This window comes from Triturus cristatus, chromosome 4_1 (assembly GCF_964204655.1).
Source record: "Triturus cristatus chromosome 4_1, aTriCri1.1, whole genome shotgun sequence".
NCBI classification, from domain to species: domain Eukaryota; kingdom Metazoa; phylum Chordata; class Amphibia; order Caudata; family Salamandridae; genus Triturus; species Triturus cristatus.
This window is the reverse complement of record NC_140585.1, coordinates 707,399,892-707,414,494: the sequence shown is the minus strand read 5'-3', so window position 1 is coordinate 707,414,494 and position 14,603 is coordinate 707,399,892. Positions and strand designations below refer to the sequence as shown.

General features: G+C 47.3%; 1 long non-coding RNA gene across 1 annotated transcript in view; it reads left to right on the top strand.

Moving 5' to 3' along the window:
* LOC146855409 (uncharacterized) overlaps nucleotides 1-14,603 on the top strand; it is a 126,771-nt gene that overhangs the window by 12,270 nt on the left and 99,898 nt on the right. The gene's annotated exons all lie outside the window — the stretch shown is intronic.

Here is a 14,603-nt window from a genome sequence, read left to right as displayed (position 1 = left end):
TGCAACACCACTGAGCCAGCGGTCTTAAGACCGCTGTATTCTGATTAGACCACAGGCCGGCGGTATGCCGTCCACAGTCTTGCGCTTTCTGCATGCTTCGGCTTACTGGGTGAGCCTGAAGCCAATGCAGCAGCCCAGCAGCACCTCTACTGTTGTGTGCGCACTGCTGGCATGCACCATGTTGTGAAGGCCACACAGTGCAATCACGACAATGCAGGCGTAAGGGGGCACAGCATGTGTCCCCAGTCACATTACTAAATGGGCAACAACGTCCAGGTTCCTTGTTTGGGGCCCCCTCCTTGCCTTTCTACCAGCTTTTTCATGGCAGTTTCACTGCCATGAAAAGGGTTCAGGATGGGTAAGTCCTAATATGGATTCTGAACAGGAATCCAGGATCCTGATGGTGTGGGCAGTGTTGTAGCAGGCTGGCTGCTTTCCGACAACCGCATTCATAATACAGTGGTTCGACCGTTGAGGTCGTAGAGGTTGGATCGCAACTACGAGGTCAGCAGTCTTGAGACCGCCAAACTCATGATGAGGCTCACTGTAATAAGTGTGTGTAAGTAGGTAAATCAGCACATGTAGATAAGGGCATATATTTATTAGTAAAACAATTGTCATTTGTTGTGGGAACCCCGTATGTTTCTGGGAGAGAACCCTGAATTAAATAAATGTATTATCCAAACCAGAAATTAATTTTTTTAAAACAACAAAGCATGGGACACATAAAGGCTCTGATCATAAGCTTGTCAGATGGTATATTCCATCACAAATGAGACGGATATCCCTTCCGCCATATTACAAATTCCATGATATCCTATGGCGGGATATCCATCGCATTTGTGAGGAAGTATCTCATCCGCCAAGATTGTAATCAGGCCCTTAGTTTCCGTTTGAAATATGTTGCCTACAGTCAGATTTCACAAACACTGAAGTGAGTGATCATAGTGCAGAGGACTCAGTGCTCCAATAAATAGTAAATATATTTACAAAATAAGACAGGGTACAATTCCCAATGGTTGTCTATAATAATTGAGAAGAATCATGGCAAGGTTGCATGAATCATTTTACCATCCCTTTTAGATTATAATGGCAAACCAACGGAGATGTTATCTATCTTTCAACCATATATGAATGGGAGGGTCTTATCAAGACATAGGGCTTGATGACGACAATGGGGGTCACACTGCTAGCCCGCTGCAACATCGATCGGGAACAGGCCGCCAAGATGGTAGCATCCCGGCCGCCGCATTACGAGATAATTGCGGGGCTGACGGTGTGTTGGCGGTGTAGCCAAGGCAGCAGCATGCTGTGGCTCTAGGAGAGAGCCTGAGGCAATGCCGGCCACACTGCTGCGCCTACTGCAAGTCGGGTGCACTGTTTCCATGCACCATATCGTGCATGGCTAACAGTGCGCACACTGACTTTGCTGGCATAGGGGGCACAACATGGGCCCAGGCCACAGTCCTTAAGGGCCTATTTGGATGTGGTCCAATCGCTCCCCTTCTGCCAAACTTTTCATGCTGATATATCATGAAAAGGTCGGTGAAAAGGCAGGTCCTAATGTGGTCAGAGATGAAGGAGCAGAGACCGCCACCATTGTCTACCTCTGCTTCTTCCACTGCACTAACATTAATGGTGTCGAAGGTGGCGGTCCTGAGGCAATCCCCCGCCGTGTTTGTAATCCAGTGGTTGGACCACCAGTTATGCGGGCGGTCTGACCACCAAAAAGCAAAGGCAGTTCATGGACTGCCAGGGTCGTAATCATACCCAAAGCCATCTGACTAACCTGCAGTAAGAACAGACAGAAAACAATAAACATTTGTGAAGCCTGCGCTTGACCAAACTATCTTAATCGACGAATCATTAGATTACTCACTATCTGATTCGTGGGATGATTTGCTTGTCAGAATTCCACTGGGCTTTCAACCTATCTAAAGTTAAACTGAAACATAGAGGGAATAATCATCCATCTATTTCGCAACTCAATGTCTACTTAAACACCCATTCACTAAGAGTGCATCATGGCCCAGTGCACCACCAGTCTGCATGCCAGAAAAATGGGTGTAGGAAAGTAAGCCAGTGGACCCTCATCAAGATACTGCACATCCTGTAGCAAAAGAATGTCAAAAGAATGTCAACAACTTAAGTGAAACATCATGCTTGTTAGTAGGGGTGTAACTACCTACATGCATAGCAGTAGTGAAACTTAACTGTATACGAGTGATGAGGAAATAGAAACCAACATTATCAATAGGAATGGAAATTTGCCCATATCTGTTACATGCGGTGAGGCAGAGGAAGCATAAGAAGCACATACGGAAAGGGAAATAAATATTTTGAGGGAAACAGATATACATATCATAGACCCTGGTAAAATGTTCAAAGGGAAGAAAAAAGTCTTTATATTGAAATAATTTAGTAATGAATATCCCAAGTGGCAGAAGAGGTAGACTATAAACTATCCTTTGTTGATAATACCACAGTGACCCAACAGGATACTACCACCCAACTTTAAGAATTAGAAGCTACCTGAATGGTGCAGCCACACATAGGAAACAGAGATTAACCTGGGACAGTTGATGTGTATTATTAGAAGAATAAAAACACTGCAAATAAATCTGAGGTGGTGATTTGCCTTGCGCTCAAAATTCATTATACTTTAGCATATAACCAAATAATTTTCTTTTTTTTGTAGAGTTTTATATAGTGCAAACTAGACCTGAAGGTAGGAGAGTGCTTTACTTGAGAACCAGTTACTTTACAGATGAACACATTCATTTTTGTTAGGCACGGGGAGATGAAGTGATTTGCCCAGAATCACAGAATGTTGAGCATCCCTGCCGAGACTCAAACCCGGTTCCTCAGATCCGAGGTCAACTGCCCTGGCCGATAGGCTACATTCTCTCCCCATTTTTGCAGCGATTTATTGATTTGGTACTTGCATAAATGCTAGACAAAAAGGGACCATAGACTGGAGTCTGGAATGATTATGACTGTTGTCATTAAATGGAAAGGCATTTTTTTTGTTGTATATATCTGGTGTCTTATGCGTGTTAGTGATTATATGATTCCCTAGAGCACTTGCTATTGCTAATTTGCAATTTCCTAAGGGTCCCGGGACAAGGCCTTTTCTTTTTTTTTTAAATCCCCTGGAGCCAGGCCACCTTGTTGGGGACTGTGGGGGAAACCTGGCGGCCCCCGCGGTCTCGGCAGCTCCCTGCTTCCATCGGGAACCGGAATTTCTTTTAACACACAGGGAGCTGCTGGTGTGCAGCTCAAGGGTGTAAAAAGCAAGGTAATCCACTTTCAGCAAAATGCTCTTGCTTTCTGAAACCGGAGCACTTGTTTGCTATGGCATGGCGGGAGCAGTGCTATCACCACACCATAGCAAACTGCAATGCCTTGGGGTGGGCACCCAGGGACATTGCTGGACCCAGCCCTGGGGACGCCACCCCCCAAGGCTTCTGGAGGGGGGCTTCCTTGAGTAGGAGACTGCCCGGGGAGGTGGCGGTCCCTGGGGCCCAGAACACCCGGTAGGGGGGCCATGGGGCCTCCCTTTTCTTAAATATAGTTTTGCCCCAGGGTGGTGGTAGTCACCAGGGCTGGTGGGGTCTGTGAGGCCCCCCCATATTAAAATTTTAAAGCCCCCGGGAGGTGGTGATCTCTGGTGCCGGGGGTCTGTGAGGCCATCCCAAAGGGTAGTGGTGGCCTATAGGGAAGGTGGGGTCCTTGAGGCCCACCCATTTCATTAGCCACGGGAAGGTGGTGATCCCCAGGGCTGCAGGGGAGGTCACACAGCCTCCCCACACCTTTTTATGAACAATGAGCCACAGGGAGGTGGTAGCCCCCAGGGCTATGGGGGACGTGCGGCCCCCCTGTAGCTCTTTAATTATGTTTGCACTGGGGAGGTGGTGGTCCCTGGGGAGCAGGGTGCCACATATGCACCACCACTTTAATAAACTGTCCCCGGGACCTGGCCTACCTGGGGGCCTTTTTTTAATGAAACGCAGGAGACCGTGCTTTTTTTTTAAATCAGCGGGAGTCACAGATCCAACACAAATCCAGTCTAATTGATTTAAAAAAAATGTTTTTGTGGCCCTAGAGGGTCTCTGTGAAACACCCCCCCAAGAGCCCTAGGGTGTCAGGGTGTTTCTACGCTACCCTCTTATCTTTTTTTAACACTTTGAATGCACATTTAATGCTTTTTCTTGTGGTTCGCTTCAACCAAGTAACAAGATGGCTGCCAAAGCTTCCTGGTTTGATAAGCACGAGATCAGGAGGTATCGCGAATCAACCATGGCCTCAGTTGATCTTTAAATTTCTCAGCAACTACTGCACGGATTTACACCATTGAAGAAAAAGAGAGCTTTCTCGACCAAGATTGCCTTTCTGCCAAATTCGGTGTAATTCCGTTCTGCAGTTCAGGCTGTGGCCATGTCCAAAGTTTCCTATGGAAATTAACATGGAGGAAAAACATTTTTGGGCCCCCCTTTTTCATGGCCCCTGCTTGACGGATCACCCTGAAATTTTAATGACAGCAGCTGAGGTGACTGCCCCGATAGTTTTGAAAATTTCACGAAGATTCGGCCCACAGCGCCAAAGTTATTGTCAAATCAAAAAACACTCTTCCTATGGAAACTGCATCCTAACTATAACTACCTTCTGTAGTCATCACACCATCAACTCCGCAACTCATGATACAGCGGCACAGGTACAGAGAGGTATATTACCCAGTGACGGTTGTTACTGGCTAGTTATAGTTAGGTCAGCATTTCCATAGTAAATGCTTTTTTGTATGGCTAATAACTCTTCCACTAAACTTTTTTTTTAAAGTGCTCTTTTTGCCTAGTTTGTGCATGGAAAGTATCAGGGTGACCTGTCAAGGGGGGGGGGGGGGGGGCAGATAAAAAAGGGGAGTCCCAAAACACAAAATCTCCATGTATTTTCCATAGACTTCTTTAAGATCACTACCGCAAAAACGGAATGACACCAAATTTGGCAGGAAGATCTTGGTCCACGGATTGTGTGTCTGGGATTTGGTGCCATTTTCCGCACGCCAGCAGCGGTCCTCACGCCCGCCATATTAGTATGGCCAAACATAGCCCATCTCCCGTCCGCTGCAGTGCGACGCAAACCGCCATCAAAATGGGCCCTCCACCGCAGTGGTGGGAGCCAATGGAGACCCACCGCTGTGTGCAATGACGTCCCTACCACTGTAAAATCAGGATGCCAGAGGAGAAACCGCCAAGCCAGAGACAGCGGAAGCATGACAGCGGAGCGCAGAACCAGATTCCCGGTCCCTTCCACCCGGTCCAAACCGCAATGGATCCAGCTGTACACATCTTCCCGGTGCTGTACCTGATACACTACCAGCAAGGTATGTACCGTCGTGGATGCTGCCGCAGGTACGCAATCACACAACTCTGCACACAACCACAACACACAACTCATGGACTGATACAGAGTTGCTGTCCACATCAGACACCCTGGTGGGGACAGGAACACATCCACAAGTGTACCCACCCATGTCCTACCTGTCCCCAAACCACACCTCCGCATCCAGGTCACCCACCAACCGCGATATCAATGCAATGTCCCGGTAACGTCACTGCAGCAGTGAAGACGTGGGAAAATATGCGTACAATGTAGAAGGCCAGTCCAAAGTGCAGAGTAAGTACATGAGAAGCTGCACAGGGAATGGGCAAACAGCAAGGCCAGTGGCAGTACAAAGTGCAAAGTAGGTACATGAGATCCTGCACAGGGAATGGGCAAACAGCAGTGAACATCAAGGCCAGTGGCCCGTCCAAGGTGCAGAGTAGGTACATGAGATCCTGCACAGGGAATGGCCAAACAACAGTGAACATCAAGGCCAGTGGCCAGTCCAAAGTACAGAGTAAGTACATGAGAAGCTGCACAGGCAGGGAATGAGCAAACAGCAGTGAACATCAAGGTCAGTGGTAAGTCCAAAGTGCAGAGAAGGCACATGTGTGCATTAGATCCTGCACAGGGAATGGGTGAGACTGTACCCTACCATGGTCAGCAACACAGTTAGGGGGATACCAATGGGCAGTCCAGGCACCGCTGTGGGAGAGACAGGTATGTGAGGGGGACTTACACTCAGACTTGGCTGTCAGTCGGACTGGGAGGTGACTGAGTGTCAGGCCAGTTGGAGGACTGGACCGGGGCGAGAGAGGCCCTGCTGAGGTAGGAGTATCAGCGGCTTTGGAAGCCAGGGGGCTGCTTGGACCGGGTGGTGTGGTGGCACGTGGAGGTGGAGTCATGCTGCCGCGAGATACAGTGTGGGTGGGAGAATGAGGAGGGGTGCCTTTCCACTTCTTGGGAAGTCTAAATGGCTTCCCTGTCTTGGTAGGAGTGGGAGGTGTGTGGTGGACACAACAGGCACACTCTCCACCAAAGCTGCATCAGGTGCAGCCAGTGGCCCTCCCTCTTGGGACATGCTGGATCCTGCGGAATGCTTGGCCTGGCCTTGCCTTTGTCCCTCCATTCCCTGTTTACCAGGTGTACCCCCTACAGTGCCCTCCTTTCCCTACTTCACAGGGGTGTGGATGGGAGCTTTAGGTTGCGGGTGAATCTGCCATGGAGCTCTTTTTATGTGGACTCTTAGCAGGCACCAGCTACGAGACGCTTTTGGGACAGGAGAGCCCTTGGCTGGGGATGCCTCTGAGGCATGTGAGCCTGACGCTGGCTTCTTGGCTTTCTGCCCCTGAGTGTCACCTGAAGGGCTTTTGCCTTTGCGCTCTGGGGTGGCTTTCATTTTTGGGGAGATGGTTTCTGCGCTCTGGACCACTTGGGCTGCTGCTGTGGTGTGCTGTGTGTGCTGTATCTTGAGCTTGAAGTCTGTGGTATATGGTCACTATCATCAGGTGTAGCCACTGGCAGGGGGGTGGCCAAAGGGACTGGAGCTGGACTCTGAGATTGTGCCAGTTGAATGGTTGCTGTCACTGTGGAGGACAAAGACTGAACAGTCTGATGTAGCCCACCCACATCTGAATGAATGCCCTCCATGAAAGCAACTACTTGTGCCAACTTTTTGTCGTGGTCTAGGAAGGCGTTGATGAGAGTTGTCTGGCCCACACACAGCTGGTGCACGAGGTCCACAGACTCAACACTGATGGCAGCAGGGGAGACAGGGGCAGGGGCAGCGGTGCCTGGGGTGAAGGACACTCTTCCCTTCTTACTGGTGCGAACACGGGCAGCACTAGTGGAAGTAGCTGGGAGGGTGGGCACTGGACGCTGTGTAGTGGAAGAGGAGGCAGCGTTCCCGCTCCCTGTGCCGGCCAACATAGATGTGTCACTGCTGGCGTCACATGACATTGAGGTTGGTGTCTCACAAACAACATATGCAAGCAAAGCACAAAACAAGATGATTGTATCCACATGTTGCACACCACCCTGTGCAGTAACATCGTGCAACCTCAATTCAAAAGTCGATTTTTGCGTGTTATCATGCAAACGAGGCATAAGTGACCCATGTGATGACCACACAGCCAAATAGCCTGTAACCAGACACACAGATCCCTCTGAGCACACCTAGGGCCCTGAGGGGGGGAAAGATGTACTTCCCAACATGTTGCCACAGTCACATCTGGAGGCAGCAGAAGTGGACAACACAGATACAGACTCCAGCATAACAGTCCACAAGGGCCATGCACTCATGCCATCCACCATGTCGTACTCTGGGGCACAACTACAGTTGCACATTGGTGTCAGATGTGTAGCCCTCACAATTCTGACGTCAGGCAATGCACACATTGAAGAAAGCACACTCAGATGATGCACACTGTCATTCCCTTCCATGGGATGTCCCCTGACTACCCCAATGCAGACGTTGCCAGAAGGCCACGACTCAAAATGCAATGTCAAGGGCCATTCCTCCAATGACATGAGAAAGTACAGGTAGGGCAATGCATGACAGCTGCACCCAACACAGAGGCCACTTACAAGCCATTACATCACATTAACAACATCACAGAGCCCAGCGCTGGCCCAGGCTGTGAACACATTCAGCCACTCACAACCAAAGTCACCCTTCCCAGAATACTCACCCCCAGCTTGCTGCTGATACTCCATCAATCGTGCATCCAGCTCAGGCTGTGTCACAGCTAGGATGTGGGCCATTAGTTGTGTCATGCTCCTGCGCGCCAACCTGCCAGTCCGAGGGAGCAGCCCTAGCGTCATCTCTGCCACGTTTTTGCTCAACTGGCTGATATTATCCCACCTCTTGTGACAGTGTGTGTGCTGTTGGTTGGAGACACCCAGAGCTCGCACCATGCGTGCAATGACCCTCCACAGGGCCTTATGCAGGTGGACTTTGAGCTGCAGGCATGGGAGACAAGAGGGCAAAAAATCAGTTACACAGTGTTATGTACCCCTATTTCTCAGTACAGGAGCATGATACTAACTCAGCACAACTTCACAGATATGTCTAGCAGAGACAATGCAGCATCTCACATAGTACATTAGCATGGGAGAATCATACGAAAATGCATGCAGGTATGAGGGTGGACACAGTACCTGCCCATCTCATACACATGTAGGATGCCAGCACAGAACGCTATGTGTAAGCTACCCACATCTACTATCCAGTTTGAGGGTGAGAAAGACATACATTATATTTCAAGATATGTTTAGTGGCAGACTCACTGTGTCCAACACTGCGCAGCCATCAATGCCCTTGCCCTGTGAATGGCTCACTGTGTCATGGAGGTCACATTGAGGGACATGATCTCACTATCTCACATCCTCCTCACAAGGCCTGTCGTTTGCAATCTACAGGGCTGAGATGGCTCTTTGATGGATAGTCTAGCAAACAACACACATGTTTCACTCTGTACATTCAGTGATGTGTCCTTGTCAGATTGGGCAGTGACTGTGCAGGCCAGGTGGAGTCACACTGAGGGGCATCAGAAATGTCACATTAAGGGACAAATTGAGAGTGTAAACAGTGCCTTCACATGCGAGTCAGTACACATGCTGGTGGAAATGGAATTGGCTGTGCACAAAAGTACAACAATCTGCTGTGTCATAGGTGAATTACCACCAAGAGGGTCACCCTCTGGCATTAAAGTCCTGAGCATGGTGATGACCTATACATGATGCAAATTTTGAGTCAGACACAGTTCTATCAGTACCCTCTGTACATAAACCCTTGCTAAGGCCACAGATGAGCCTGTGAAGAACATCAGCGACCCACACATCCAGTCACACAGGCAATTTTTGTCCTGACTCCTGCATTACCAACTTGCTGTGTCACTGTAACGCTGACAAGACAATACACGTCCCTCCAATTTTGATGTGCAGGAAGGAAAATGTGTGAAATAGGCTACAAATCCCTTTCCCCTGGAGACAGCATGCTAGGCTGTGCATGACACAACCCCACACTCTAAGGCACATACTGCAGCAGATCAACGTCATGTGAGCAGTCCCTGCACTCTCATTTCAATTCTGAAACACTGACATTTGGAGCACCATATAGCCTCCTATACTGTGTGAGTACCTCGTCCACCAGGACCTCCAGCTCCTCAGTGGTGAAGGGACAGACCCGGATCTTCTCAGTCCTCGCTATCACTGGGTCCAGGAGACAGGAGCAGCAGCAGTTGGTGATGAGGGGTGTCAGGCAGCAGGCTCTGGAGACAGGAGCAGCAGCAGTTGGTGGTGAGGGGTGTCAGGCAGCAGGCTCTGGAGACAGGAGCAGAAGCAGTTGGTGGTGAGGGGCGTCAGGCAGCTGGCTATGGAGACAGGAGCAGCAGCAGTTGGTGGTGAGAGGTGTCAGGCAGCAGGTTCCGGAGACAGGGGCATCAGCTGTTGGTGGTGAGGGGTGTCAGGCAGCAGGCTCTAGAGACAGGAGAAGCAGCAGTTGGTGGTGAGGGGTGTCAGGCAGCAGGCTCCGTAGGCAGTGGAAATGTGAGGCTCTCTCCCACACATATATAGCCCCCTGGGGTAGTTTCAGTGGTTCTAAGCTGCTGCAATTGGTGCTCCAGGTCAGCCTTTTTCAAATGCATCCAATGACCAGCTCCGTGGTGGCAGAGCACACCTACCGCGTTTTTTAAAATTGCATTAGTCTACCGCGATTGTGGTTCCCCTTGGCAATAAGGGCTTGGGAATTGGCGGTGACACACCGCAGGGGCCAGACGGTCGCTACCGCAGTCGTGCATCTTTCAATTGCATCCAATGACCGGCCCTGCGGTGACAGAGCACGCCTACCGCGATTTTCAAAATTGCATTAGTCTACCGCATTTGCGGTTCCCATTGGCTGTAAGGGCTTGGGCATTAGCAGTGACACACTGCTGGGGCCAGGCGGTAGCTAGCGCGATATGGCTGCCATACATTGCTAAGAATGACTGTGATTTGGGTGGCGGAGCATGCCAACTGCCATTTGGCAATACACATATCACTATCACTACCGTGAGTGTGGCATTGCCATTGGCAGTGACACTCTGCTGGGGCCAGGCGGGAGCTACCGCGATGTGGCTGACATACAGTGCTAAGAATTACCGTGATTTGGGTGGCGGAGCATGCCAACCGCCTTTTGGCAATACACATATCACTATCACTACCACGAGTGTGGCATTGGCATTGGCAGTGACACACCGCTGGGGCCAGGCGGTAGCTACCGCGATATGGCTGCCAGACATTGCTAAGTATGACTGCTATTTGGCTGGCGGAGTATTCCAACTGCCATTTGACCATGGGTATATGCCTGTCACTACCGCAAGTGTGGCTTTGGCATTGGCAGTGACACACCACTGGGGCCAGGCAGTAGGCACTGTGATATTGCTGCCATACATTTGAGCCAGTGACCGTGATTTGGGTGGCGGAGCACTTTGACAGCACCTATGGACATATCATGCTGTGTCAATGGCCACTGAGCAGTTCTCAACAGTGCAGAGTGGCCACATAATTCATGGCACATGATTGCGCACAGAATGCCAATGTAACATTCACCCCACTGCTGACTACACATGCCATGTTTGTGTATATGATTTTAAACATATGGCATGTACTTCCTCACATGTCACTTGTGATATTGCTTGGCATGTACACTGAACAGTGTTGTGATGGACTCTATAATGGGTACACATGTTAATGTGTGAAAGAGCAGAGCAACTCACAGTGATGAATGTCTGACTACCCAATGTGCATATTTGACTGTCTACTTTTCGTGGCTCATGCACAGACTTGTTGTTTATGCATAGACTGGGGTCATTGTGTTGTTGATGTGTGCCCGGTTTGACTTATACAAGAAGGTGTGGCAGGTACAGCAGCTAGGTAGGAGACAATAGTGTTGCTGTTTCACACATATGCTGTTGGAACTACTCCCAGGGCTGCTCATGCAAGATGAGACCATATCCCTTTTAGTTGGATATTGTTTGGGAGGTGCTAGCTGTGTGAAAAGTGGACAGGTGTACTTATGTTGTAGCTGAAGGTGTCCCTACATGTAAGTTGTGCTGTAAGCTGACCTGTGATGCTAGTCATTGTTGGCATTGTGTCAGTCAAAACGTAAGATGTCGGACACATCTCCTGGTGGATTGCATTGACATGTGTCCGCTCTCATCTCACCTAGGAGGAGACCAAATGTGCATCATTCCTTCACAGTGCTGGCAGACATGGAGGATAAGGAGGTCATACAGAAATTCTGTCATGATCGAGACACCCTCCAAGACCTATGTGCTATGTTGAAGCCCCACCTGCAGCCTTCCAGGACATATCCGACAGCTTTCATACCAACGTCTAAGGTGATGGCGGCCCTGCATTTTTATAATTCCAGTACACGGTGTCCAGCGCAGGTGGGATGTCGCAAGCTATGTTCAGCATGGTGCTACATGATGTCCTGTCCGCTATGATGATCTACAAGGACAGATATATCTATTTCCCCAGGAGGCATGAATTGGCAGCTGTGAAGGGGGATTTTTATGCACTTGGGCACATCCATAATGTTGGTGGTGCCATTGACTGCACACATGTTGGCCTGGTTCCACCACAGCCACGTGAGCACATCTACAGGAACAGGAAGCATTTCCATTCCATCAATGTGCAAGTGGTGTGCCAGGTGGATAAGATCTCACACGTCTGTGCCAAATTCCCTGGCTCGGAACAAGACTTGTACAACATGCGTTACAGCATTCTGCCCCAACTGATGGATAATCTGCTTCCGAAGCATGCATGGATTGTGGTTGAGTACAAAGAGTCATGTAGCATGCTGTGTGTGTGTGACATGCTGTCCTCTGCCACAGTTACATTACAAAGTTGTGAGTTACAAAGTTGCTCTATGTATCTCACACCTAGGTGATTCAGCATATCCCAACCGTCCTTGGTTGCTGAACCCACTTCAGAAACCCAGGACCCCAGCTGAAGTCCGCTACAATGATGGCCATGGGAAGACACATTGTGTGGTGGAGAGTACTTTCGATCTCTTGAAGTCAAGATTTCGCTGCCTGGACAAGACCGGAGGTGGGTTTGTAGCAAAAAGGGTACCCCTAATATTGTTTCCTACATCAGGGTCTATATCACAATATGAAAAGAACATATAGGAAACCATTCTAAAAAAGTGGACTAACTATACATACAACCATTGACAACCACAAACCAATACATATCAATTAAAATACAAAATGTATTATCATATTTTTCCAATTTGACAAAAGTAGAAAACAATTATGGGGGAAAATCATATTATGTTTTACAATTAAAATAGTCTGAATATTTATGACAATGATTGTCTCTGGATATAATTATATATTGATAATTTGTGTATACACAAATGTTAGCTATATGTACATCAACATACTGTCAATAACCATTTATATAGACATCAAAAAACAGAAAAGACAGAGGGGAGGAGGAAAAAAAAGGACATATTCATATGACTTTCATGGCTAATGGTAAATTCTACGCACGTTTCGGCCTTGTGCCTTTATCAGGTAGCCATGGGGTTATACAATCTGAAAAATAAAAATGGAAAAAGGGAAAAAAGAAGAATAAAACACACAAGTACAGTTGTGTGTGTGTTGTCGGTTGGTAGTCCTACTAATAAACATTTTGTACATATTACATATCTAATGCCATATTACTATGTATTTACAAATTAACAATTTACATATGTCACAGGTAGAATAAAGGAAAAACAAAGGAAAAGAGAAAAAGAAGAGAAAGATGTAGAATTGTCAAAGTAAAAAGATAATAGCAAACTTAAAACTATAAATATAACATTGGACATACCACATAGAGCTTCAGTGGTAGAGATGAGTCAAAAGATGTATGGCTCATTGTTCATAGGTGGTGAAGTGAATCGAAAGAAGTATATAGGCACCATACAGTGTATAAACATGCCTTAATAAATGTGCATATATCCCACATTTAAAAGTGCTGACCAGATCTCAGAAATAAAAGTCAAATGATTACCTGTAGAGGGGGGGCACTCTGTATATATTCATATTTTAATGGAAGTCAGAAATAGAATTGCAGCTGAAATGATGCACAAATTCCATAAAGGAACACATTTCCTAAGAGTACAGTGACTGATATGTAGTTATAATTAAATAATGTGATATAATAATCCATTGATAGGAAGTCTTCTTACCCTTCCAAGGCTAGAAGCAGTCTTGGAGGAGTACTCTGTTTTTTAAAATATATATGTTCTTCCTGTAATAGTAATGATAACACAAATTTTCATCGGTGAAACCAAAAGTTTGTAATTTGTCCATGATTATATTCATTTTCATCATGGACAAATTACAAACTTTTGGTTTCACCGATGAAGATTTCGCCTCATTACTAGGCGAATCATCACGGGGTAACAATATATTTAATACTACCAGCACGACAGGCAATGAAGACGTTAATAAACTTATGGCCCTTAAGAAAAAAGTGAAATGAATTGAATTCCATGGGCATGTTATGCTGGAATATTTAAAAGCAGGTGTAATTCCACAGGGGTTGAGAGTGAAAAACATTCCTGGCTTATTTGTACAAATCCGAAAATTTCTTGAACGCTGGTCATTTATTGCTAACAGACGCTCCCCGTGACTTAATGATTTTAATAGTAGAAACAGCTAAGGAACTGGTACAAACTTTGTTGGATGAAATACAGGAGTTGGAGACTGAAATTAAAAGTAGCCAAGCAGTTGAAGATGCTAAAAAGGAACTAGAAGAGGCTGAAAAGGAGATGGCTTCATATAGTGAATATCTGCTAAAAATGAAGACAGAAAAACTAAAAAAAGATATAGGGTTCTACAGCCAAGAAAAGACCTATTCCTATTTGTCTGATAATTTTTATCAACAGGAACCCATACAGGAGGATCATTATCTGCCCACAAATAATACTTTCCCAAGGAAAGTCATTACCATCTCCGATACATCTGATTCTGATGGGGGAAGGATGTAACCAGTTCCAACTCCATAATCAGGGACGTAATATGTCAGGCAATACAAGAGGAGACCGGCCTCCTTTTTTAGCCAGACGAGGAGCACAAGAAACCAGATTGCGGTCACGATATCAACCGCGATTTCAAGGGAACTACCAACCACCTCAGAATTTCCAGCAAGGACAGAATTACTATCAGGACGACAATCAGTTCTTA